The following is a 26,486-nucleotide window of genomic DNA, read 5'->3' on the forward strand; positions in this document are numbered from 1 at the left end:
GGTCAGACCTCATCCGACACTCATCGGAAGCGGTAAGACTGCCATCGCCTGCTGCGATCCGACTGACACATTACAATCCATGTGGTCAGATGCAGTGGGGGGACAGCCCGTTGGACAGTTGGAGGGTCAGTAATCCATACAGTAGGGGCGGTGCCTTTTCAGGCACCAGCATAGGGATTACAATGTCCCTTTCCACCTGCTCTTTTATGGCAGTTTGCCTGCCAAGAAAAAGTGACTTTGGCGGCCCCTAGTGGGACCTCTTCTAACCCTGGGCGTAGTTCGCGTAGTAGCGCTACGCGTAGCTATACAAAGTGCACTTCGCACTACGCGAATTGCGTAGTGCGCTGTTCGCGATGATTGCACAGTGCTGGATGCTTGTCCGCACTGTGCAATCATTGAAAACGGCATCTTGCACAGTGCGAGCTGTCGTTTTCTGTCACTCGATTAGATTTTTACTCGAGTGGCAGCTTTCTCAACGCAGACTTGTAGTTTCTCATCGCGAGCGGTCGCGAGCATACGCGACCACTCGCAATGAGAAACCTGACCTCCCCGCATTGAGAATCTCACCGGGAGGTTTATTTTCCACGCTCGCGATCGGCAACTTGATGTTGCTGATTGCGAACAAGGAAATAGTCTCGCCGGGTTGTCATTTTGCTCGCTCGCGGTCGCCAACTTGACGTTGAGGACCGTGAGCAAAAAATGCCAACAATGCTACGCTACGCATTTTTGCACTGTGCTACATGCAATTCGTGTAGCGCGAAGTAGCACAAACTACGCAAACTATGCGAGCGTAGCGTAGTTGTCCGCCCAGGGTTAACCCCTACCCCCCACTATGGGGCCTGGGTGACCCCCTAAACATCCCTGTAACTTGTGCTAGGCACCACATGGGATGTTTTTAAAAGGTATATTTTCATTGCGGCCTGTGCTGCAGCCCACAGCACAAGCCACAATAGAAAATATACACTTTGCCACTGCCATGTAGGCAGTCACATTGTATAAGGGGCAGGGGGACCTCCGACTCCTTGTCTGACTGCCCGTCAGACACTAGTCCACCCGGCATCATAATGATGCCCATAATGTGAACACTAGTTAAAGACATTCTGTGGTCCCGTGCACGTTCCAAAAGTGATAAAAAATCAATCACCAGTAGTGAGTATCATGTATGTGAGACAAGTGAATATGGTTGGAACACCAGTTGAAGTGATTGATGAACACTGATTGAAGTATGTTTTGATTATGGTAAAAAACACCCATTGTGCGAATCAAAAATTAAAACAAAGTAAACAAGTGATAGCCAAGGCAGTTTAAATTAGCATCTCCTGGTATCCACATATGCCCAGTTGCACAAAAATGCAACTTCTATTGTTTAAAAACAATGTGGTCTTACCACACCGGCACAGTGAATAATCACATGCTTCTTGTATCTGCCAAAAGCTGAATGCTGGCACCACAAGTGATTTAAGGGTTTTGCTGTGCAGTCATGTGATCTATAGGAATGGAGAACAGACCAACCTCCACAACGTAGGGATGCAAAACAACTTCCGTACAAGGACAGGCTTTCAAATATAATTTCACCACCATCTTAGAAAGGGTTTCAAACCCACGGCATGTCGAAGGTTAAAATATATGTTTTATAATCAAATCCACATGTACAATTAACTTCAAATCCACATCCATTCACAAATGCACCAAGTCTCCGCTGCCAGTACATGCTGTCCTACCGAGACGCGCACAATCATGTACTCACTCACACATTGCTCCACACCCTCATCCACGAGTGACGAGTGACCTGAAACTCCAAATTTTTCCCCGCTAGCAAAAAAAGAATGGCAAGTGCTACAAACCCCTGCAGGGATCGTATAGTAAGAACATTGTAGTCCTAGAAGGAAGCATGAAACAACGGCTGGCAAGGGCTGGTTGGTGTAGGTGGGGGAGAGCGAGATAAGTAGGTGGGGAGAGCGAGATAAAAGGGTGGGGAAGTGAGATGAAGAGAGACTCTGGCAATTATGTTCATTCGAATGATAAAGCTAGCAGAGGCTTGGAAAAATGTTAGTTACTTCATTAGCCAAAATCAAACATCTTTGGTAAAATAAACTGCATAATGTAAGTAATCATTCTATTCACTCGTTTATGATTTGGACAAGCTCTGTAAAATCTCACACTTATCAAATGGTCTGTATGCATAGTTATATTTCTGATAAGGGTCATCAATATTTGCATCACTGCTCAAGGAATCATAATATTGTAAACATCTGATAACATGTGACAGGTTTTGTTTTCATTTTCAAAATCCAGCGTAAACGTTATAAAGAAGAATAAAATGTCTAACAGTCTGAACAATCTACACTAGTAACATACTTACTGAAGTCATTCTAAAAGCTTTCACCAGAAACATCTTGGGAGAAGTGCTTTTTATGGCAGCAACAGCAATTGAATCTCTTTTCTTCTTCTTTTAGCCCTATCAGACCATAAGGCAATATATATGATATTTGGTTAAAAAACATTAGGCTTACAGTGAGAGTCGGGGTTTATCTTATAGCGCCTCTGTCCATTTTCCCTCATCGGACGCAGAGCACTGGTGCCCTGCTGCCGCTCTAGGAAAGTCCGAGACCTCGGTAGGCCAGGAGCGCCTGAAGCAACCAGCAGCTGACAGGATTTCCCCCCTACTCTTGGCTGCTAGTTGCTTGTCACCTCTGGAATCTTGTCCCACTAGCACTCACAGCGGCATCGCTCTATCTCCGTCTCTAGCCGGGAGCCCAAATTCATGGTGGAGCAGGGAGAACCCTGGGATCAGAAGGAGAAGGGGGCAGGGCAGTGAAAGCAGCAGCAGGAGGAGAGAGTAAGGGGATGCTGAAGCGAGGGTGTGAGAAGGGTCAGCCAAGCCCGTGTCACTCTGACACCTGCTGCTGCTCCTGGGTGGTTCAATTATAGCTTAATTTCTGAATATGTTTTAGGTTACATTAAGCCCAAATTGGAACATGTTTAAGCTCACGACATTGGGAGCAGTTTCGGATAGCTTACAATTATTGCAGGAATGAGTGAGGAATGTGTGGAAGCTTGAGGCATTGGGAGCTGTGTTGAGTAGATTGCAGTGGTGTAGGGGCAGCCGAGGAAAGCTTGCAGAAGGGAGGAACATGTGGAAGCTTGCAGCACTGGGAGCAGTGTTATGTAGCTTGTAGTGGTGTAGGGGCAGCTGAGGTGAGCTTGCAGAAGTGTTAAATATCCAATCAGGGTTATCCAGTTTGTTTTCAATACACTCTGCTGAAAGGTAAAATGTAATGGTAAAGATAAAACAAATACATCTGTAATCTACTACCAAAATTGACTGTGTTACCCATCAAGCACCTTAAAAAGGTTCAGGGGTATGGATTTCACAAGATGCCATTCTGGCACGTGTGCCGAGTCACGTGCCTCTAACTGCACTAAAGGAACTGCACTAAAGGCCGCTGTCACTCACACTGTTTGTAAGTTTTAAAGCTTAAGGTGAAGTGCAATTTCCTGGACCAGCTGATGACCTTGTGCCCACTTATTCCAATTGCCCATGACTAGACCTCATGGAAGAGAGAGGGAGCACTGATCCTTTGCTTGAGCAGCCGGGCTAGAACTAACTGGAGACAAAATAAACAGTCAGTAGATGGAGGCGCCCTGCACATCACACCCTATGCCAGTCAAGTCACCAATCTTCATTCCTGCCTGTATCACTGTGCCACCAGCCCGTCCTTCTTCAAGTACTGCTATTGAGCTACTTTTTGGTTGGCTTTGTTAGAGGAGTGATTCAAAATCTGGCAACAATGTCCAAGATACATGTGTGCATAGCAATGCCTCTGCAGCATAAAGAGGGGTTGGACTAGGGAGGAGGGTGTCAACAAAATAACTAGGAGAGCAGAGTCTTGAAAATATCTGGGATGTTAATCATGCAACAAAAATCAAGTTAGAATATAAAATTAATAAAAAATATTGAACACGCAAAAGTGTTTCACCTAAGTACATCAGATTATTTGTAGAAGTATTAAAAGTAAGAGTTCTTAAACATGAACAGAAAGAAATTCTTGTCCCAGGCATGAAAACAATGTTCATGAAGTAAGAGGTAAGTGAGTTGTCATGTACTAAGAGGTGTAGAGTGAACCTCATTTAGGGTTGCCAATGATTCCACGTAGGGAGAAGATCTTGCCTCCAATTCAAGGCTTTTGTGTTAGAAATTATGCTAACCGGAATGGTGCAAATAAACTTAAACAAAATGGCAACTTACAAATCATATTAAGATGCCCAGTATAAGAATGAGATGTTAGATCTTGCAATTGTCACGTGCCTGGTACACATTTTTGTACAACAATGCTCAATCTTCTGCTAAGACACATCTTCATCACGTTCATTCATTTTTATGCATTTCATTATGAAGCTTATATTGGAAAAGCGTTTCAAGGTCAGAAAATCGTTACTGGGAGACATGTAGTGGCCTATTACAATGTCCAGAGTTGCCTCTGACCAACGCCGTCTCGGTCTCGGGACGACCGATCTCTGGTCGTCGGATCCGACCATTTGATTACTGTTCTGTCACATACTCACTTTTCTCCTATAGAGAAATGGGTGTGTGTGTAAAACCCTGCACTCTGTGGCAGGCACCCCATCAGTTTGTTTATTATTGTGATATATTCCTTTAGGCAGTGCTGACTGGGGCTAGGAAATGAGTTATTCCTAGCTGTTACTGAGCAATATGTCTTATGTATGGTAGACACATACATATCAGTGAAGCACGCACATCGACTTAACTTTACAGTACATTAAATAAACTTCTGGAGTGCACTATACACTTGAATTACCCCATGGTGCCTGCCTGACAGTGCAGAGTTTTACAGGGGGTACCCAAGCTACCCCCTTGACTACCAACCGTAGGCCGTGGAGGCAAGAGGACCCTGATAGGGGCTCCCAAAGTCGCTTTCCAACAGCCTTTCTGTGTCAGAAAGGCCAGCACTGAAAGGCTGTTGGAAACCAACATCGTAATCCTGATGAGGGAAGCGCCACCCATAGAGGATTACGATGCGGTTCCTACCAGCCGAAAGACTTTGAAGGCCGGTCAGAACTGTGTCCCCATGACCACCCAGTTTACGTTCAGACAGCCGACATCGTAATCAGGTGGTTGGACTGCAAACCGACCGTGTAGGTCTGAAAGCCTCTGACCGCGGTCGAAAAGTTTCCAACTAGCGATCGGAGGCTTTACGACTGACAACGTAAAAGGCCCCATAGAGTCAGGTGTGAGGGGGCAGACGGGTCTCTATTAAGCATTTAACAGGGGTCGAGGGGAACAACTAAACCTCTGATTAGAGAGGGCGTCTGTGCACATTCACTTGACATTGCTCGGCCCTTACCTGCAGCAGAATATTTGGCGGTCCTGGATCCCTGTGCAGCCCGGTCCATCTGGATCCCTCCATCTATGACTGCTCCCTACTGGCCCCCTCCTCTCTGCACTGAGGCTCTGTCAGTCTCAAGCCGCCGAGCTAGCACAGAAACAGGCAGGAAACAGGCACGTATCAGGGCTCCAAAAACTGGGTTCTTAGATAATTTTACTATGCAGAAATTGTGTTCTCCATAGTGAGTATTCTATGCTTTACACAATATCAGCTCAGGGTACTCACAGCAATGAAGACTTGCACTTAATGCTAATTTGAAGCAAAAAAACGTAAATATTAGCTACATTATATATCAGTTCAATATATGGCTTGGATTCGAGTTCACTTCCTCTTGCTTTGTATGTTACAAAATTAAACTGGTGCTTGTCTGGAATGGCTCTACCACTATGGGCGGAGTCACAAAGCTGCCATCTACAGCAACAGTCACGTTGCCCTGCAAACGCTCGGTCTTCTGTCATCCACAGCTACCCAGCAGTCCAGCAATTAAAAAGGAAAAGGGACAGCTAAAAAGTGGAGATTGCGTTTCTTACCTCACGTCTTCCACAGTGTAATATACCATTTACAGGAATAGCGATGAAGTGCATTTAACTTTATATAAATGTGTAGTATGTTTGCTATATTTACATATTCATTGCGGCATACATGTAAATATGAATAATTATTACCAGTCTGCATACGCCTAACGAGAAAATACATTTAAATTAGGAGTAAAAAAATTGATTATCTAGGGAATTCAGAAGTTGGTTAAGATGTCTCTCCTGCCATACAGTTACTATTAAACCGAACAGCTCTCACCTCCAACTGCATTTATCAATTACAACTGTCACACTTCAAAATGACAAGCAAAATGATATTGACCCCCACCTTTCACGATTCCCTGCATTCTTCAGTTTGTTTCCATGATGCACTGTTCACTCTCTTCTTCAGCTGAACCCAGGCTGTACATACCATAAAATACGTTGAGAAAGTGCTTGGCATGATGGGACATGCAGTTCCTGCAACTTGTACTATTAATGCGCTTAGTGTATTTTAAAGGAAAAAAGAACTACATGGCACGGAATTCAGTGTAACAGTATTTGAATTCTGCAACCCGTAAAAAAGACAAGGAACCGCAGGGAGAAAAGGACAACGTTGGAATAAATGTGAAATTTTATGGACGTAACAAACAGCGACGCAGGGTTAGGTGGGGCGGGCATGTATCGTATGGGAGGAGGTGAGAGACGTGGCAGGAGGGGTGAGGGATGGGACCAGTAGCAAACATGGAATTTAAATAGTCCTCCAAAAGCGTAAGGATACCGTACTTGGTCAATGCTCCAAGTGGGAGGGAATGAAAGACAAAAAGGGGGAACAAGAGGAAGGATTGACCATTAGCAAGCAAGGTTTTTTAAAGGGCACTGAAACAGACAAATGAAAGCAGTGGGCGATATATATATATATATATATATATATATATATATATATATATATAATCTACTGGCGGTCGCCAGTAGATAGATATAGTTACAACCTAGTTTCCATAGGAAATCTCAAAATTCTATTTTGAATAACTTTGGCGCCGGTTGACGAATCCTCGCGAAATTTTCAAAACTAATGGGGCGCTCCGTTCAGCTCCTACCCTGAAAGTCTCGGGGTGATTCGTCAAGCGGGGGCCGAGAAAAAAGGGGGTCCCAAAACGCGTTTTTGCCCATGCATTTTTCCATAGGACCTTTAGACACAGCTACAGCCCGAACGGCTGAACAGAGTTACTTGAAATTTGGCAGAGAGGTAGCCATAAGGCCAAGGAAGTGCCTTTTGCAGGTCTGGTGTAAATCTGTTCAGTATTTCCTGTGAAAATAGCATTTAAAAGCATATCAATATCTATACGCGCACACCGTGCGCGCACTGTGCGCGCACCCTGCCGTGCGCGAGCGCAATTCTGATTGGTTGTTAGATGTCGGTAAACATTCGAATCGGTCGAAACCAGGAAGTGTCGGCCGCCATTTTGTCTCTCGCAGTCTGAGGGGGTGAAAAAAAAAGGTGGAGAACATGAAAAAGGGGCAGAGTGGACAGTTCCTGACCCCCTAGCCTTGGTAATGGGGTCACAGAAGGACCCCCAAGGGAGAAAAAAAACTATTTTTTTTTTTTTTTAAATCGAGAGGTGCGCGCACTCAGCGCGCACGGCACGGACTATGACCCGTGGGCGCTCGGTGCACGAAGCGCACCGAGCGCCCACAGAGCGCGCACGGTGCGCGCACCTCGCGATTTAAAAAAAATAATAATAATTTCGCGGTGCGCACACGGTGAAAAACCTGAAAATAAATACATAAATAAATAAATAACTTAGCATTTAAAAAAACTTACAAATTCACTGAAAAAACCATAGGTTTCACACACGTTATAGTTACGAATTAGCATTTAAAAAACCTTGCAAATTCACTTAAAAAACCATAGGTTTCACACATGTTATAGTTAGCTGGACATTTCACTCGTAAAAAACCAATGAAATTCCCCCGTTATAGTTAGTGCAGGCAACTATAACTCACGCGACCGCAATCCTCTGCTGATGACGTCAGATATTACATCACTGTATTTAGACACTTATTTACCCATGTCTTCTTCCATTAATCTTTAGCTATACATATATTACAAATATTTATTTTTCATGAAGACACATATGTCATCAGTGATGTAATATCTGACGTCATCAGCAGAGGATTGCGGTCGCGTGAGTTATAGTTGCCTGCACTAACTATAACGGGGGAATTTCATGGTTTTTTACGAGTGAAATGTCCAGCTAACTATAACATGTGTGAAACCTATGGTTTTTTAAGTGAATTATATATATAATATATATATATATATATATATATATATATATATATATATATATATATATATATATATATATATATATATATATATATATATATATATATATATATATATATATATATCCAAGACCAGCTGTCTCCGTGCTGAGGGGCGGCCTCGGCATAGCAGGAACGGAGTGTCCTGCATCTGACATTCACCACAAAAAAGAAATGCGAGGGCTCAAAGCATCGAGGGAACAGAGCTCTTTTATTGGACACAGGGCGGCAAATGAGATCATTGTCCAGACGCGTTTCAGCCTGTTGGCCTTAATCATTGGAGGTTGGGTGTCAGTAAAACCATGTGGTTTAAAATTTAAAGGTAGACTGCTTTCGTAGTCCCAAAATCCTTTGTTTCCCAACATGCACCTTGGGAGAAAATTCACGCAGGTCCAGAGCACAGTTTGACAAATGGATGTAAATTATTTTCTTTGCGTAGTGCTTGCTCACTGTGCACTGTTCCAAAATCACGTACTCTCAAGATGCCTCACTGCCACAGTTCGTAGAAGTCCCAAGGAGCCCGGACCTCCGATGCTCTCAAGAGGTAGTGAAATACCCCTCTCAACTCCCTTGCTCGCCTCTTTAATGCCAGTAATTAGTAGTTTCATCATGGTATGAGGCGGGCGGGTCATGCCCCAGAAATTAATCCAAGACCAGCTGTCTCCGTGCTGAGGGGCCCCCGACCCTGACAGGGCGGCCTCGGCATAGCAGGAACGGAGTGTCCTGCATCTGACATTCACCACAAAAAAGAAATGCGAGGGCTCAAAGCATCGAGGGAACAGAGCTCTTTTATTGGACACAGGGCGGCAAATGAGATCATTGTCCAGACGCGTTTCAGCCTGTTGGCCTTAATCATTGGAGGTTGGGTGTCAGTAAAACCATGTGGTTTAAAATTTAAAGGTAGACTGCTTTCGTAGTCCCAAAATCCTTTGTTTCCCAACATGCACCTTGGGAGAAAATTCACGCAGGTCCAGAGCACAGTTTGACAAATGGATGTAAATTATTTTCTTCGCGTAGTGCTTGCTCACTGTGCACTGTTCCAAAATCACGTACTCTCAAGATGCCTCACTGCCACAGTTCGTAGAAGTCCCAAGGAGCCCGGACCTCCGATGCTGTCAAGAGGTAGTGAAATACCCCTCTCAACTCCCTTGCTCACCTCTTTAATGCCAGTAATTAGTAGTTTCATCATGGTATGAGGCGGGCGGGTCATGCCCCAGAAATTAATCCAAGACCAGCTGTCTCCGTGCTGAGGGGCCCCCGACCCTGACAGGGCGGCCTCGGCATAGCAGGAACGGAGTGTCCTGCATCTGACATTCACCACAAAAAAGAAATGCGAGGGCTCAAAGCATCGAGGGAACAGAGCTCTTTTATTGGACACAGGGCGGCAAATGAGATCATTGTCCAGACGCGTTTCAGCCTGTTGGCCTTAATCATTGGAGGTTGGGTGTCAGTAAAACCATGTGGTTTAAAATTTAAAGGTAGACTGCTTTCGTAGTCCCAAAATCCTTTGTTTCCCAACATGCACCTTGGGAGAAAATTCACGCAGGTCCAGAGCACAGTTTGACAAATGGATGTAAATTATTTTCTTTGCGTAGTGCTTGCTCACTGTGCACTGTTCCAAAATCACGTACTCTCAAGATGCCTCACTGCCACAGTTCGTAGAAGTCCCAAGGAGCCCGGACCTCCGATTCTGTCAAGAGGTAGTGAAATACCCCTCTCAACTCCCTTGCTCGCCTCTTTAATGCCAGTAATTAGTAGTTTCATCATGGTATGAGGCGGGCGGGTCATGCCCCAGAAATTAATCCAAGACCAGCTGTCTCCGTGCTGAGGGGCCCCCGACCCTGACAGGGCGGCCTCGGCATAGCAGGAACGGAGTGTCCTGCATCTGACATTCACCACAAAAAGGAAATGCGAGGGCTCAAAGCATCGAGGGAACAGAGCTCTTTTATTGGACACAGGGCGGCAAATGAGATCATTGTCCAGACGCGTTTCAGCCTGTTGGCCTTAATCATTGGAGGTTGGGTGTCAGTAAAACCATGTGGTTTAAAATTTAAAGGTAGACTGCTTTCGTAGTCCCAAAATCCTTTGTTTCCCAACATGCACCTTGGGAGAAAATTCACGCAGGTCCAGAGCACAGTTTGACAAATGGATGTAAATTATTTTCTTTGCGTAGTGCTTGCTCACTGTGCACTGTTCCAAAATCACGTACTCTCAAGATGTCTCACTGCCACAGTTCGTAGAAGTCCCAAGGAGCCCGGACCTCCGATGCTGTCAAGAGGTAGTGAAATACCCCTCTCAACTCCCTTGCTCACCTCTTTAATGCCAGTAATTAGTAGTTTCATCATGGTATGAGGCGGGCAGGTCATGCCCCAGAAATTAATCCAAGACCAGCTGTCTCCGTGCTGAGGGGCCCCCGACCCTGACAGGGCGGCCTCGGCATAGCAGGAACGGAGTGTCCTGCATCTGAGATTCACCACAAAAAAGAAATGCGAGGGCTCAAAGCATCGAGGGAACAGAGCTCTTTTATTGGACACAGGGCGGCAAATGAGATCATTGTCCAGACGCGTTTCAGCTTGTTGGCCTTAATCATTGGAGGTTGGGTGTCAGTAAAACCATGTGGTTTAAAATTTAAAGGTAGACTGCTTTCGTAGTCCCAAAATCCTTTGTTTCCCAACATGCACCTTGGGAGAAAATTCACGCAGGTCCAGAGCACAGTTTGACAAATGGATGTAAATTATTTTCTTTGCGTAGTGCTTGCTCACTGTGCACTGTTCCAAAATCATGTACTCTCAAGATGCCTCACTGCCACAGTTCGTAGAAGTCCCAAGGAGCCCGGACCTCCGATGCTCTCAAGAGGTAGTGAAATACCCCTCTCAACTCCCTTGCTCGCCTCTTTAATGCCAGTAATTAGTAGTTTCATCATGGTATGAGGCGGGCGGGTCATGCCCCAGAAATTAATCCAAGACCAGCTGTCTCCGTGCTGAGGGGCCCCCGACCCTGACAGGGCGGCCTCGGCATAGCAGGAACGGAGTGTCCTGCATCTGACATTCACCACAAAAAAGAAATGCGAGGGCTCAAAGCATCGAGGGAACAGAGCTCTTTTATTGGACACAGGGCGGCAAATGAGATCATTGTCCAGACGCGTTTCAGCCTGATCGAACACCTCATGCTTATACTGGTCATCTTTATATGATTTGTAAGTTGCCATTTTGTTTAAGTTTATTTGCACCATTCCGGTTAGCCTAATTTGTAACACAAAAGCCCTGAATTGGAAGCAAGATCTCCTCCAGACGTGGAATCATTGGCAACCCTAAATGAGGGTCACTCTACACCTCTTAGTACAGGAGAACTGACTTACCTCATATATATATATATATATACAAGGCGTCTCAAATGCTTAACCTAAAAATGAGTCTGGCCTTGTGAAATGTAACTCGTGCTCATGTGAAGTACTCCAGTGCCCTTGTGCTGAGTATTTGCTATATAAAACTGCAAATATATACAGCCAGTCACATTCTTAATGTTGGGATTTATGAAGTACAGTCTAGTTACCGTAAATAATTTTCACTATTCAACTGTATTGCAAACATGTTTTAAAAAAATAATATTTACAGTAGCTTTTTTGCCATAGTACTTTAGTTTACAGTAAAAACTTTCACAAATGTGATCATCTTGAATGCAAGCACATTTCTCCTTCTCAACTACCATATATAAACTACTGGGAAGATAGATTAGCAATGAAACAATACAGTGAATTTAACTAAGCAGTGCTGCGTGCGATCTAGCAGTTACGTCAGAGCAATGAATCATACCAGAAAACCATTTTAACACTTCAGTGAAGGTGAACAAAATCCAACCGGACCAGAGGATAATCTCCTAGCGAACATACTTTTGAGAGTGGCCTGGTATATTCAGTATTTCGGATACATGTCTGATTGACCTGTTGAGCTTTTGGAAGTTTCTTTTTTCTCTTTCTTTCTTTTTGTTTTTTGGTCCTCATTTCACCACCAATTTCTTTACCCCATTCTGGAATTTGAGCTTAGTTTCTCCTTCATGGAGTTCTGGCTGCATGTCTGGCTGAATAGTTCTTTCTCAATCGTTATCAACCACGTCTCAGCAGAGCTGTGGTTTAAACATTGGACTGTACCGGTTTCCTCTTGCCAGGTTATAAACGGGTGCCCAAGTCTTTCAATGTCTCTGATATTACACACCAGATCTAAATTGCCGAGATTACCCACTATATCCCCTTGGGAGGCTCAGGTAAAATCTATTTTCTGTATATTTCTGTCCTTGCTATTAACATCAGGAAGAACAATGGTTTATTTTGGGTCTTAGAACACTTATTGAATATTGTATCTATCCCCTAAAAATTTAAAGAGTAGCTTACCTTGAAAAATGTTCTTCAATAAACCACTTGCTTCATTCCAATCGGGAACAAGTTTAGGAAAATTCATAAACATATGTTTATCTTCTGCTCCTATGAAATTGCACCTCTTGATCCTTGTGTCTCACAGGCAAATTTACCCAGTCTCCTGGGCTTCCAGTAGGCCCTCTGAAATGTAAAAAGATGGTTCCATTTTAATGTCGCAGGCTTATCTGTCCTATAGAGAAAACTCAAGGATACTTGCCATAGGACTTTGTTCACGTTTTCCGGCAAGTCCTTCTTCCATGTGTGATGGGGGCCGGTAGTCATTTTATCTTCTGCCTCCACCATATCCCAGTATCATAAGGATACTTCTATCTTGATTTTCTTAATGTCCCCTAAAAGGTTTTATATATATATCCCAATAGACAAACTTTGCTAGTCCCTGCACTGACCACCATAAACATAGCTGGTGAAATTAACATTTTGAGATTTCCCCTTCAATCAACAATAGGCGCTCTTGCCAGGCAACAGGGGCTTCACCATCTCTACAGCTACCTCAAGTACTACGTTTTGCATTCTTTAGGGGATGACTAAGTTTGTCTTTTAGCTAGTTGGAGTTCAGGGTGAATCCCAAATAGGTGCAGCATCTGAATAATAGTAGATCACTAGCGCTTTCTTCGAGTATACCCATACTCTGAGTGCTGCAAGTAGGATTTTCAGTCTGACTCCCTTGAAGACATCTAAATGCGATGGGCGGAAGACCATCAGCTCGGTGGAGTACTCAGCCCTGCTGCCGTGGTGGGCTGGCGGTCGAACCCTTAAGATCTAAACTAAGCCCATAGTCTTTAGTTTGTTTATTAGACCTGGCCACCAGTAGTTTTGCTGCAATAGTGTTAACATTTATAAATCATTATATCTCAATCTATCCTCGTGTTGGAATGAGTCACTGCAGCTACGACAGCAGTTTGTACTGCTGCCTTTGCGGTTTCATCAGCCAATGAATTCCCTGCCACATATATTCCTACACATTGATGGCTCAGTGTGTGGATAACATGAGCCCATGGCAAACTTGCTTTAAGATTCGCCACCTTTTCCCAAAGCAACTTATGCTTGACAGAATACACTTTTCAGTATCAGAATCCATTCTGGCTCCAATAGTGTAAGTACTCATTCTAAGACTGGACACAATATTAAGGATAAAACACTATAAGGGTGGGTAATTCTGGATCCGTGTTCTCAAGTGCCAGTATTAAAACTTTCAGTTCAGCCAGCTTTGCAGTGATTGCAAACATTTTTTTAGAAGTTGGAATATCCATCCCTCATTTTACCCCTTCCAACTGCTGACTGGGCAGAACCGTCAGTGTAAACTATGAAGTCGTACTGATCTAGAAGCATTATTTATTTTTGTTCATGTTGTAGGTATGCTTGTGTTTGTAATGTACAATTGAAGACATAGTCTACGTCTGTTGCTGTTAGTGAGTTGGCCCACTGCATCCATCTGGGATGTATGCCTTTTGCGTTCGGGGTGCTGGCCTTTGTGACAGCTTCTAAGGCTGGAATGGAGTCACAACAATTATGCGTTTCCCATGCGCCAATTATTTTTCTTTTACTACAGCTGTCTGTACTGCCATCAGAATTTGTCTGTTGTTGCAAAATGCATTTCTACATTGGAATATAAATGGGATTTGTATGCTATTGGTATTGTGTCACCCTCGTTGAAAATGACAACTTCTATTAGCCAATTTAGGGCTAGAGGAACATTGGGCAAATAGGGATCCAGCATCATTTCCCAGTAAAGATCAAATTAAATTGCAATATTGGGGCTGGGTCGCCCAGACAGCATCTACCATGTTAAACAAAGGCCGGATAAGCTTGGATTTACAGATTTTAAATCCATTGCCCTCCTTGAACCCTACCTAGATACTATCCAGACCTCTTCGGACATGAAACTATACATGCAGTTTAGGTTCGGCATGCTCCCCCTTAATGTACTTACTAGCTCATGGTGCAACCCCACGGTGACATCACAGTTCTGCCCTTTGTGTACTACTGCTCCAGAATCTCCAGCATACGTTTTATTTGCTTGCCCGCCTACTCTCGTCCTGGAGAACAGTGGCTTGCACCATTATGCAAACAGCTTGGGAAGCGCGACTACGGTGATGCCCTACACATACTCATATCCGATACCAGACAAGTGATAGTCGGTGCAGTTGCCAAGTTTTGCGGTTATATGTGGGGTGTAAGGAGAAAGCTACTGAATAGGGGAGGAGACTAACTATTATCCATCTCATCTGTTTCTAAACTGGCCTAACGCATCTGTGGTATAATACCCTTGTGATGAATACATGAAGGTATGAGATGGCCTCTAGGTCACGTAGCGGATCCAGTCAGAAGTCTATGCCTCCTAGAGGTGCTGATGATCAGGCTGAACCAGCATGAGAGCTTCACAGTATATGAACTATAATGCATTTTTATATCCTTGGGCTTATAGTTGAGAGTATGATTAAATTAGCTACTTTTTATTTTTTTAATGCATAGAATTAATTGTATTTTATATTTTTTAGATTGTTGTGTTTCCTATGTTCTATCATAATTCTATTAATTTGTAGCAGAGAAGCAAAACCATATGGGGCACTCTGATAGTCCTATGTTTAAATAATGTTTGCTGTTGCTATTTACCGGACCACATTCTTCTATGGTGATAAATTGATTTTGGGTTTTAATATGTGCTGTCACTTTGTGACAATGATTTTATGGCTTTTAACTGAAATAAAGCTAAATGATGATGATAAAATTGACATATGCATAGCCTGTGGTCCCCGCGATTACGTGGATCACCAGGTTTTTGGTGTTAACATGTGTGTGTAAGTTCTTTGAAGCTAGCATGTTAGCTTGTACTGAACACAAGATCTGTGTATGTTCTGGTGTCCAATGTCTGCTTGAGAAATCTAGACAGAATTATTTGTAAAATAGTTTTACGTGCTGTGCATAATCTAGTATATATGTTCTACCAAAATTTAGAAAGCCTAAGAGCGATTGCAGTGTTTGTATTGTGTTTGGTGGTTGTAAGTGTGCGTATTTCTCCCAGAGAAATGTGGCATTAAGTTCTTGCCTTCATTTGATAGCTCATATCCCAGGAACAGGACACTGAGAAAGGCAATCTTGGCTTTCTTGAAGGGGAATTTGGAGCCCATTTGAGCGAATTCTACAATAATTCAATCTACTCCGGCTGATCCACTAACGGTATTTGTGCCATACATTGGCATAATGCTAAAGCTACTGCTTCCCCATTAATATTTCTTGTTTTGGATCTGTTTGAGCAGGTCTGGCAATACAGTTATGGATGAAATGCCATGCATGCTGGTGTAGATTGCTGCAAACACTTTGCCCTATGTGGCACAATCTGCTGCCGGGGTAACCATCCCTAAAGGTAGGCATATTGTGAGATTTCTATGTTTATCTTGAGGTCCCGTATAGGGAAATACTGCTTCAAACTGATTTGCTTTTTAGGCAATCCAGAACTTAATTTTCTCCCATCTTGTGGGAACCTTTCCCATAATTGAATTAATAGTGACTGGACTAATTGCTGGCATTGCTAAATGCTGTTGTGCCCCTTGAACAGTCCTCACTGGGTTTGTTGTTATGGTTCACATAACAAACTGTGTCATACTCCTGTATAACCTAACTAGACCTGTGTAACGTGTACGCAGCTCAGCTGCTGTGAGAGCTGCTATTTGTGGATATGGTATGTGGCTGGCTAACACTGACCATGTTGCCCCCTCATTGCCTAAGGGACCCAGTCAGACATTAGCTCTATGGTTTGGTAGGGTGCCTTGGAACCAATTTGTGTTTTTCTGAAATGCTAGTGCAATTTCTAATTCTTCATGTAATCTGTAATTGTTGAGTACTGCTTCTATAGTGTCTGTATGAAAATACCTCTGTTCTATATGCATCGTGGGCCTCTCCCACATAGGTAACATCCCCTCCTGCTTGAGGGAACCCATGTTTTTGCAACATCTGTGTTACTACATGTCTGCAGTTTAGTGGTATTATCCTTGGTGCTTGATTAGCCATTTGGATAAGTGCAATTTAGAGAAGGTAACTGAAGTGCTTTGATCCTTTGAATGGTTCAAGCTTGAGCAACCTACGGACTGAAATAGGGGATCCATATTTAGTGTAGGAGAATTTTTCCCTAACACCATAGACGTCTCCGGTTAAATGGTGAGTAGGGTCTTTGGGCACACAAAAGAAAACTACTCAGGAGACCCATTAAATAAGTACCTGACCTAGAACGTTGGTGGCGCCATATCATATGGTTCCTGCTATTTCAGTAAGACTGTGAGTTTGGGCAGCATAAGAGTCAAACTATGTGGGACTGAGTCAGTGCATACCATCCGAATATGTTGACCTAATTCCTGGCTAGCTCAGAGTGCACCATCTGGCCCTGGAAATCGTACAAGATACTGGGTGGTATCTGCAACCTCAAAACATGACTGTCCTGATTCCCCAAGGAAATCATGGAAACAGATCTATCCTTTCGCTGTTAACTCAGGCATACCCAAAGGGAGACCAGAAATACTAGAATTGGCATTTCAAAGATTTTTTGAAGCAATTGGACTCTTGTGTAAAATACTTGTGCTGCAGTGATTAATAAAAGGAAACACAACATTGTAACCAGCATTACAAGAATGGTAAAAAAGATAAATAATTCAACCATTGTGTATCTGTGTTGATTATATGAATAAATATACTTGTACTCCTACCTGGCGCTGCCTATCCTATAAAGCATAGCATGTGCGGATCTTCCAGAATACCTTAGAGTGGTCTAACTCCCCTTTTACCTGTGGGTGGGTGTCATCTGGTAGCCAGTCTTGTAGTAGAACAGGCCACAGTCCTTCTTAGGATAATGATTAGATTCAACTGGGCTAGAATTCCGGCATGGGGCAACCTCAATTACCCATCAAAATGCTCCTCTGATTAAACAAACGCTTGGTGCAGGTTATGTAATAAACTGGACCTATTTGTCCTGGGCCTGAACTCTGGTTTGGTAGTCTTTGTTGATTCTACCTACCCAGAGCTCTTGTAGACTGGACAGCAACAAACAACAACAATTTACACAGTGTACCAAGATCTTGTACAGAATGTTCTAAGGGATGATAATGTACCTCCCAAGAAGTGTAACTGTTAATAAACCATTTCTGAGTACACCATCTCATGTGGGTTTGCAAACAAATGTGCGTTAAAAAGTCATAATTTAAAAAGATTTCAAATTTATACATGAACATGTAAAATGGAAGCGTTTGTGCCTGGGGCCCATGTTACCTCACAACAAGAGTTTCTAGTGCTAATTTTATGTCTAGATATGTTTATGCCTGGAATCCTAGCTCCTCCACTGAATCTGAACACGCAGTCGGATCATGGAAGCATGAGGGTGTGTGTGGAAGCAAGTTAATGGGAAAAAAACATGAAGAAAAAGTCCAGTTTTGACTAAATCACTGAAGTACTACAGTAAATGATCTTTGGTACCAACAATTGTGGTGCCTTTCGAAATATGGCAAGGAACAGGCACCTAATACACCTCTAGAAAAGGATGATGTGTCAGACAGTGCATCCAACCAATGGTAAGTAAAGGCAGGCTTGAAGGCCTTTAGCATTTGCAACTGATTCCCTAAAGTGTTTTAGTGTGTGTTGAATTTAAAGAAGTGAAACCAAAAAACCTCTTCCAAAGCTGTCTGTAATGAGACCAGTAAAATGAAACCAGCTACCTCTGATCAATCAAAATGAAAGAATTGAGAGTGATGGTGAAGCCAACCAATGGTAAGTAATAGGCGTGCTCAAAGCCCTTTTTAAGTTTTTATTTTCAGAACTAAAGATCTCGGAAGACAGTGCATGAGCTGTCTCAGATAAGACCTACAAAGGAGCTTTTAATAAACACCTGAAGTAGGTGGAAAACTATTCCCACTAAAAACAAATCTACTGTTGATCCTTTATTTTGCTTGAAAAAAAGTCTGTTAGATAACAGATTATTTTAAAAGTCAATTAGTGAAATAATTTTGGGGGCGTTTAAAAAATTAGCATACATTAGCAATACCTTAATCCAATACTGGTAATTCAGTCAATAACGCTCTGCATACTCTGCTTCTTTGTTTTTCTTTTTTCTTGATTTATACAGAGTTCAACTACAATCCCAAAACCAAAAAGTGCAATTTCCCAATAAGCCAGAACTGCATACAGCTGTTCTCGATGACAGGGGGCTTCTTCGCCATCCAACACGATGGACTTGTAAAATATAATCCCCACCAAAAGGGAAAAAAATTAAGTATTTAAAACAAGAAATTAGAACATTTGGGTTGAAATAAACCCCTTGATGCCCACTTGAAACAAAGGGAAACAACTCTAAGGGGGCCTTTTACTCTAAACAGGACTAATGAGAGAAGTCCAGCTTACTTTGAGGATTCCTTGGAAAATCAGCATGAGCCACAAATTCTCTAAATTACAGGCTTCTTTGTGATGAAGCTAAAGCTTCTATTCCTCTATTTTAGAAACTTTTACTGCACAACCAAATGAAACAAGCATTTACAATGCAATGGTCTCGGCATTGGTAAAGTTGAAGTTAATGATATTGCTCATGACATTATTTTTGTTTATGTTTTTAAAACATTTAAAGAAACGGCATTGTTATTTACAATGTCAATAGCTTAATCACTCTCAAATGCGAGACCTATTGCATTTGCACTCCCACAAAGGGAGAATGCACAGGCCGGTGTATGGTTGATCACACGTTGGCTGCAAGGCCACTCTATGAATTACAAAGGCGACACAAAAATCAGCGAACCAATACACTCTATAATTACCCAGACACAAGGGCCGCCTTGGAAATTCGGCATATGACAGCAATCAGGTACAGGCTGAGCTCTTCCCCGTCCCCATTCATTCCGCTCTGGGAAAATGTGGAATATACCCGGACCTGCATAGGACCTCATAAAGTGTGTTTAACCATGACACTAGAAGCCATTTGAGCAGCTCAAAAGAGGAACTTGCACTCCCAGAAGCTGAACGCTTCAGCTATCTACTACTGCCCCCATCGGTTGCTTTCCCCTAGAATCAGCAGACATCCGCCAGAGCTCTGACCCCATTCGAAAAATACCTATTATACTCTGACCCCATTCGAAAAATACCTATTACCTACCGTCGCGAATGGCGGTGAGGGGAGGAAGAATGTTACTCAAATGGGGGAGGGGGGGCTTCCCATCAGTGACGCAAGCCCCTCAGACCACACTCAACACCCCCATCACCCCCTTAGCTCTTTCTTTCATCTCGAGGATCCTGGCTGGATGGGCATGCCAAACTGGGATTAGCAGTGCGCGTGGGATTAGCCAAGCCTCTGCTCTGAGTATCCAATCAGTGGCAGCAACGAGGGCGCAGAGGAAAAAGCCCAGACCTCCACAAAGGGAATGTCAACACAGTGATACAGCGAGGGCTACCGTTAAAGAACTGCGTTATCAATACCAGAAATGGGTCGCCAGGGTAACGGCCTTAAAAATAATGTCAGTCACTGGACTGGCACATCGCTCTCTGAGACGGCAAACGAATTGCGTGACAATCTCTGGTATTTGCTACGATATACGGAAATGCGTAATTTTAACCAGTGATGCTGCACTTGACTTGTCCGCTCAACCGGACGTTCATCAGCGTACTTCTCAGTTCCGTGCGTAGATAGCTAATCCAGGCTAGTCACTAATGTTGCATGATGGGATTTGTAGTACTTACTCCATCATAAAAGCAGGACTACAAATCCTACAATTAAAATAAAATCCTGGAAGAATGAATGAGGCACTCGCGCGTGGAACCGAGAAACTTGGGAGCTCGGTTGCATGTATGTGCCAAAAAATGCAAACTGATAAGAAAACTCGTATTTCATATTTCCTGTTTGATTAATACTAATATGTACCCAGTTGTCCACCCGAAGGTATTGGAGCACTTTACCCTATGATCACCAGTTATGTTACTCAAGGACACGTTTATTATTGGGTAGGCAAGGGGAGATTATTTATTTGACCAGAATCACAGAATGCTGAGTCGACGGCGACGCCAAGGCTCGAGCCCCGTTTCCCAGCTCAAAATCGGCAGTTCTAGACGTAAGGCTACACCCTCTCCCCAACTGTAGAGCGCTTACCTCTGTTAGTCCTAAAAGTGAAGTATATATATTAATCATGTCTTGTGCGCTCCTTGTAAGAATAGGCTTGCGTCAGATGCTGCCATTGTAGCCCTATTGTCACAATTAGCATATTTACTGGCTTCTTCGGAACATGAAAGATTTTGAAATCTGGTCAGACAGACAATATGATGCCGGCAACGTCGTATTACAATTACTTGGGGGGTGCGTGGCCGAACCGTGCAGCAAGATGGGCGATTGGTAAAGGGGCTCTGCCGGCCTAGCACACTATCCGGCAATTATCGTGTTGAAAATTGCCCCATCCTGGCTCCCAAGTACGGGGCACTCACGCTGAAAACAAAGCGGCATGCAGTGATGTGATTGGTGCTTCGACATTCGGCTGCCTGTTACTGTGATCGCCGCTGAGATTTGGCGGCCTGGTTCCGCCGGTGCAGGGGCCCGGACTCCAGGCCGAGAAGATGCCCCACACGGGGTGCGCTGATCGCTGGGACCGAGTGTCGGTTTTCTGACTACCCGGACAGGGAGGCCGCGGTGGAGCGACGCGCACATGTGGAGAGGCAAGTGGAGCTGCGGGGGGGGAGCCCCAGGACCCAAATCGGCATGTAAAGCCCGGCCGCACTAGCGTGGCATGACAGACGGGCCCGCGGCTGCGGCGGGGCCCGACTACGAGAGCGGCACTCGGTGATCGCTGAGGCTCACGGCGTGGATGGACGGTGCCTGCTGAAGAGTGGGCCACTGGGGCGCTCCCCCTCCCGCTGGAGATTGGTGATGGAGCCGCCATACAGCGCTGAAGCGGGGGCCTGCATATAATGCCTAAACGGTGCGACATTTAAGCACCATTGGGGCCGCACAGAGGCCTGGGAGGAGAGGCAGCGCGAAGTGCACAGGACTGCTCCCGTAACACTGAGGTACGAGGCCGTATTAAAAGAAGGGAGTTGCTGTGGGGACTGGTAGGGGCCCCTCTACAATTGATGCTGCTAGCTGCAAAGGTGCTGTGACTGGGCCCTGTTTACACGACCAACTTCGGCGCTTCAACTTTACCTGACGATTGCTGCACCCACCCTGCGGCTCCGATGCGAACTCCTGGGCAAAAGTATAGGGGGAGAGGACGCCAGGAACACCGCCACCTTTCTCCGAGGCGAAGCAGAAATGCCTCGGAGAAAGGCAGCGGCGGTTTCGGATTCGGGGGCGTGTTTTTCTTTTCTCTCCTCTTGACCTAAAAAACACCCATTTTCTGTAAGGTCTCTTGACCAAGCAATCAGATTGAGGGAAGGCTGTCATCTATCATTAAATTCCTTTTGATGTGCAGAATTAGAAAATATGGTCCCCAAAAATGGGCAACCTGTCTCTGATTTAGCGATGCAGCTTATGTAGTTATAGGTAATATCAAAAAACTGCCAGTCAAATAGGATTGCAGAACTCTGTGATTGACTTCAAACACAGGGATAGTGGCCTGCAAGGAACAGGAGACTTCCATCTCTTCATTTGCAATCCCAAATTAGAAACATTTTTTAAAGCAGCTCAAGATCCATGAAGGATATGGACTGTCTATTAAAAAAAAATGTCCATTTGGGAACACATTGAGGGAAGCCGGCAGTGGTCTTCTGAGCCACTACCTGCTCCCTGTGAGATTTCCCAACACAATTCCTAGAGTGGAAGCTGTTCAATTGGGACAGCTTCCCATTTGCAAATGAGTTAGCACCTTAAGGAGTCAATATCTTTTCAATGGTTTGGAATCCCAGTTGCGGACTCATAATATTGATACAAATTCCAAAGTAATGGGAAACGCTTCTTCTACACTCTTCCTAATTTTTATATGGGATGAGTCAGTGAACACCTTTTGTGATTTAAAAATGTTTTACTGAATTGCAAAACATTTTTAACAGAAAGTAAAAAGGCAGTTTTGAAAGATGTTGAGGCTGAAAAATGGCTTCGTACATCAGGCCCTATATGTTTTCTATTGTTCTCTATATTTGTTGGATGGATAATAGCCTGCACAGAATAGTGCATCATAACTAATGATCCTTTCATAATTTACTAATATAAATATTGCTAATAGGTCTTGGCAGACCACAAACTCGATATAAAATTGTACATTTCTAGCACTGCCAGGCGTGACATGGTACAACGTTTCCCTCCTTAGCTAGAGCATGTCTCTTTGAGAGACACAAAAAAGTATTGTGCAGTCTTGATGGAAAAAAAGAATAAAGCTTGGCATTCCCGCTCATATCAGCAGCGTGTAAACAGAATAGGGTGGGAGAAGTCAGGAATCTGTGCCCTCAGTGAAGGCACATTTTAATCACTCACCACCATTTAGTCAAGTAGTGATGCTTTTGCGCAGCATCCTGCCCCACACATGGAGGGAGGGCCATGTTGCATCTGAAAACACATCCTGAGCACTGCCCCATACCAGGTCGAAGATACCCGAGTGTAAGGGGTCTCAGCAGGGAATCTTGCAGTGAGTGGATCAGGGGTAACTTTCTTACAGGAAACCTAGTGGGGAATTTGAGAATGGGACTTTGCCATGGATAAAGGTGCTCAGTCATCAGCCAGGAAAGACAGCAGGGTTGGGTGCCCTGAGAGTCGGACAGGAAAGGCTGTGAGTGGTGGCAGGTGACTCCGGGCCATCAGAGGCCAGAGTATGCCAGAGAAATGATTTCTCTTACGGTAAAGGGCTATTCAGTAAATAAAAAAAAGCTTTGCAAGTTTCACACTGCATAAAGCTTTGGTAATTACAAAAATGTTTGCATAACTGGACGCCAGTCATCTTCGCAACATTTCTACAATTCTCAGGATTGCACCAATAAATCGGCCTGAATATTGCAAATAGTTTTTAAAAAAAAACAACTAATTTTGTATGGGTGCCAAATAAGGCGTAGGAGGAAAACCTCTTCGATTATCCAAAAGGCAACTTTAGGAAAACCGGTGCATGCATAAACACCCCTGGCAGTGACAGCTGGGCTTCATTTTAAGGATGTTCTCTTTAAAGTCTCATGTATTTGAAGAGGGTGCTATGAACTCCTTGAAGAATTGATATTCTACAATGGCAGCCGCGGCCCGTGCAGGTAAGAGTGGTGAGGCCGGATGGGGGGGATGTCAACAGACTATGATGAGGGAAAATTATTTATTTATTTCATTTTCCCTCAACATCATCCATCGAAATCCCCCCCATCCGGCCCACCGCACTTACCTGCATGGGCCGCGGCTGGCAGTGGTACAGTACTGCAACTCTCAGGTCCCATTGATTACTGATTATAAAGCAAATACTGATCTGTAGTCCAGGGGCTTTGCCCACATCTTGTTTCTTTAACCTGCCATTGAGGACCCGGGCCGGGGAAGGCAAAGCCGGACCCGATCGAGGCCCGGGTAAAACGCCGGCCGGCGGCGGGACCCCCCCACGCCACGCCCCCCGCAATTAAAAGACCCGGCTAGGCCGGGGAGGGCAGGGATAGGCCCGAAAACAAAGGAAGCTCCCCCCCCCAATCAGGGGGCGAGAAAGATAGGCAAGGGGGGGGTTAAGAAGGGCCAACGGCCCGGGAAACCTCATTTCGAATTTCCCCCCCCGCAAAAGAAGAAGAGAAGCCTGGCGAGAGAAGAAGCCCGATCTGAGTCTACATCGGCGGAAGCAGCGTTGGGAATCGCGCCTGCACTCTCGCCGGATGGAGGACGCATGTCCTTACCTGAGGCCACATCGGCGGGAGCAGCGTGTGGATGCAGCCTCCACCCCCGCCGGAAAGGACGACTCCGCGCCGGGGAGGAGAAGGAATGAGGAAGATATCAACGTGCTGGAGAAGATGCAGGGACATGGGCGAGGAGACGACAAATAAAGGCTGGCACCTAGGACGGCTGCTTGTTTCACGCCGCTTTCCCGGAACAAAGAGCCCCGAGGCCACGGGCTTTGTGGCCATTTCCAGCGGGCAGCAGGCCCCCAGGTGGTGGAAACGGAGCCACCACTCCCACCATCCCCAGCGTGCAGCCAGATTCGGGGGAGGCAGCGCGGAAAGAGCCTTCACCTCCGCCATAGCAAAGCGACAAGAAGGTTGCCCGCCGTTGTGGGAAGCACCGAAGCGGCATCCCTTCGACTGGACGACATCGGCGGCGGATCGGGTACTACAGCCTTGCACAGTCAAGCGGACGGGGGCAGTGTGTACGGAGCCAAATGCAGAGGATCACCAAATGCGCGAAAGGTGCAGGCACAAGCAGCCAATACGGCGGTGCTTTGCGGAAGCAGGAGCCATAGCCTATGATACCGAAAGGAAGGGTCGGCGCGGGCGAAGGTGCCCCCGGCGGAGAAGCGCCTAATTGAGGTAAGCTCGGGGCGGGGTACCGAAGGGGGACGGAGGGGGCACTATTGATAGCATGGGCTATGCCCGCAAGCGCACCAAAATCGTCTGACTTCTGGCTCAAACAAATTAAGCACTAGGTGTGAATCCCCCACATTTGGTGCGGGCGTTTGTAACATCTGACTCTGAGTGCCGGCCCTGGGAGATGTGCTGTCTCCACTGTGGTTGGAGAAATGTAGGCCTATTACGTGTCTGATAAGGGTGCAGTGCGCTGATTTAGGTAGTGGGGGGCCTTGTTTCAGGGGTAGGGCTCCTGCTGTTACCTGTGCTTTCACTTCACCAGGAAGCCATGAAGCTTCTGTCAGTGGCGGGAGAATCGTTCAGTGCTCCCAGCCACACAGGGGCGGACACAGGAGCTGAATGCAGTCCTTGAAAATGTTCTTTTTAACACTGAGTGAATAGTCCAGCCTAGTGAGGCGATGCCCTTCAGGCTCTGCGCCCCAAGTGCTCTGGCTGCAGAATACCCAGAAATGGTATCTTTCTCTCAAGAACTGGAATTCAAGAGGCCAACGAGTAGCCATCTTAGATGGTATGTTGTCACAGATCAGGCGCGCAACACCCATTGGACTCAAAGGGCTTCAGCCCCCCCCCCCCCCCCCGTCGTGTGTGGCAGCCCGGGATGAGACAGCTTCCCGGCGCGAACACAGCCGCACCCGAGCACTTCACAGGTCTTTAAAAGACCATTTGCATGTTAATGAGGCCTCGCTGTTGTTTCACCCCTTCTAGAGCCCCTGCAGCTCCACTCGGCCTATTGCTTAAAGTTCAGCCCCCCCCCCCCCGAAATTTTTGCTCAGCCCCCCCCGAAATTAGGCTTTAGTTGCGCCTCTGTCACAGATATCAAACCACTCTTCAAACTATCTCTGTTCAGATAAAGGTAGCGTGAATCAAATGTCTGTGTAGTGAAAAGACCATGCAGTATAAAAAACAAGGCATTAAGACTGCAGAGCAACAAACCATTCAGTCATATGGAAGCGAGGATAAGTGGCGGCGGGGTTGGGGCCTCCTGTTGGGAGCTGCTATCTTTTCTGCTCTACTCTGCACACCCGTGGGCCCCAGCTTCTCTCCAGACCAGAGGCTAGTCTGTGAGATTTGCAGAGTCCAGAGTACCACCAGCTCCCATGCTCAGAACCATTGCCAGCATCCATCTTGTGACCGTCCCAGATGGGTCCCACATACCAGGACCCGGGCCGGGGAAGGCAATTTGGCACCTGGGGACACTTTTCCAGCATTGGTGGGATTCGCACCCTGGTCCTGTGAGGGCCTTTGGCACCGGGGGTACGGGACTTGCCTTTGAGCTATAGCTCCTATCGTCTGATGCGCAAACCTATTTTCTAGAATTCTGTTTCT

The sequence above is a fragment of the Triturus cristatus genome, chromosome 10 (genome assembly GCF_964204655.1).
Source record: "Triturus cristatus chromosome 10, aTriCri1.1, whole genome shotgun sequence".
NCBI classification, from domain to species: domain Eukaryota; kingdom Metazoa; phylum Chordata; class Amphibia; order Caudata; family Salamandridae; genus Triturus; species Triturus cristatus.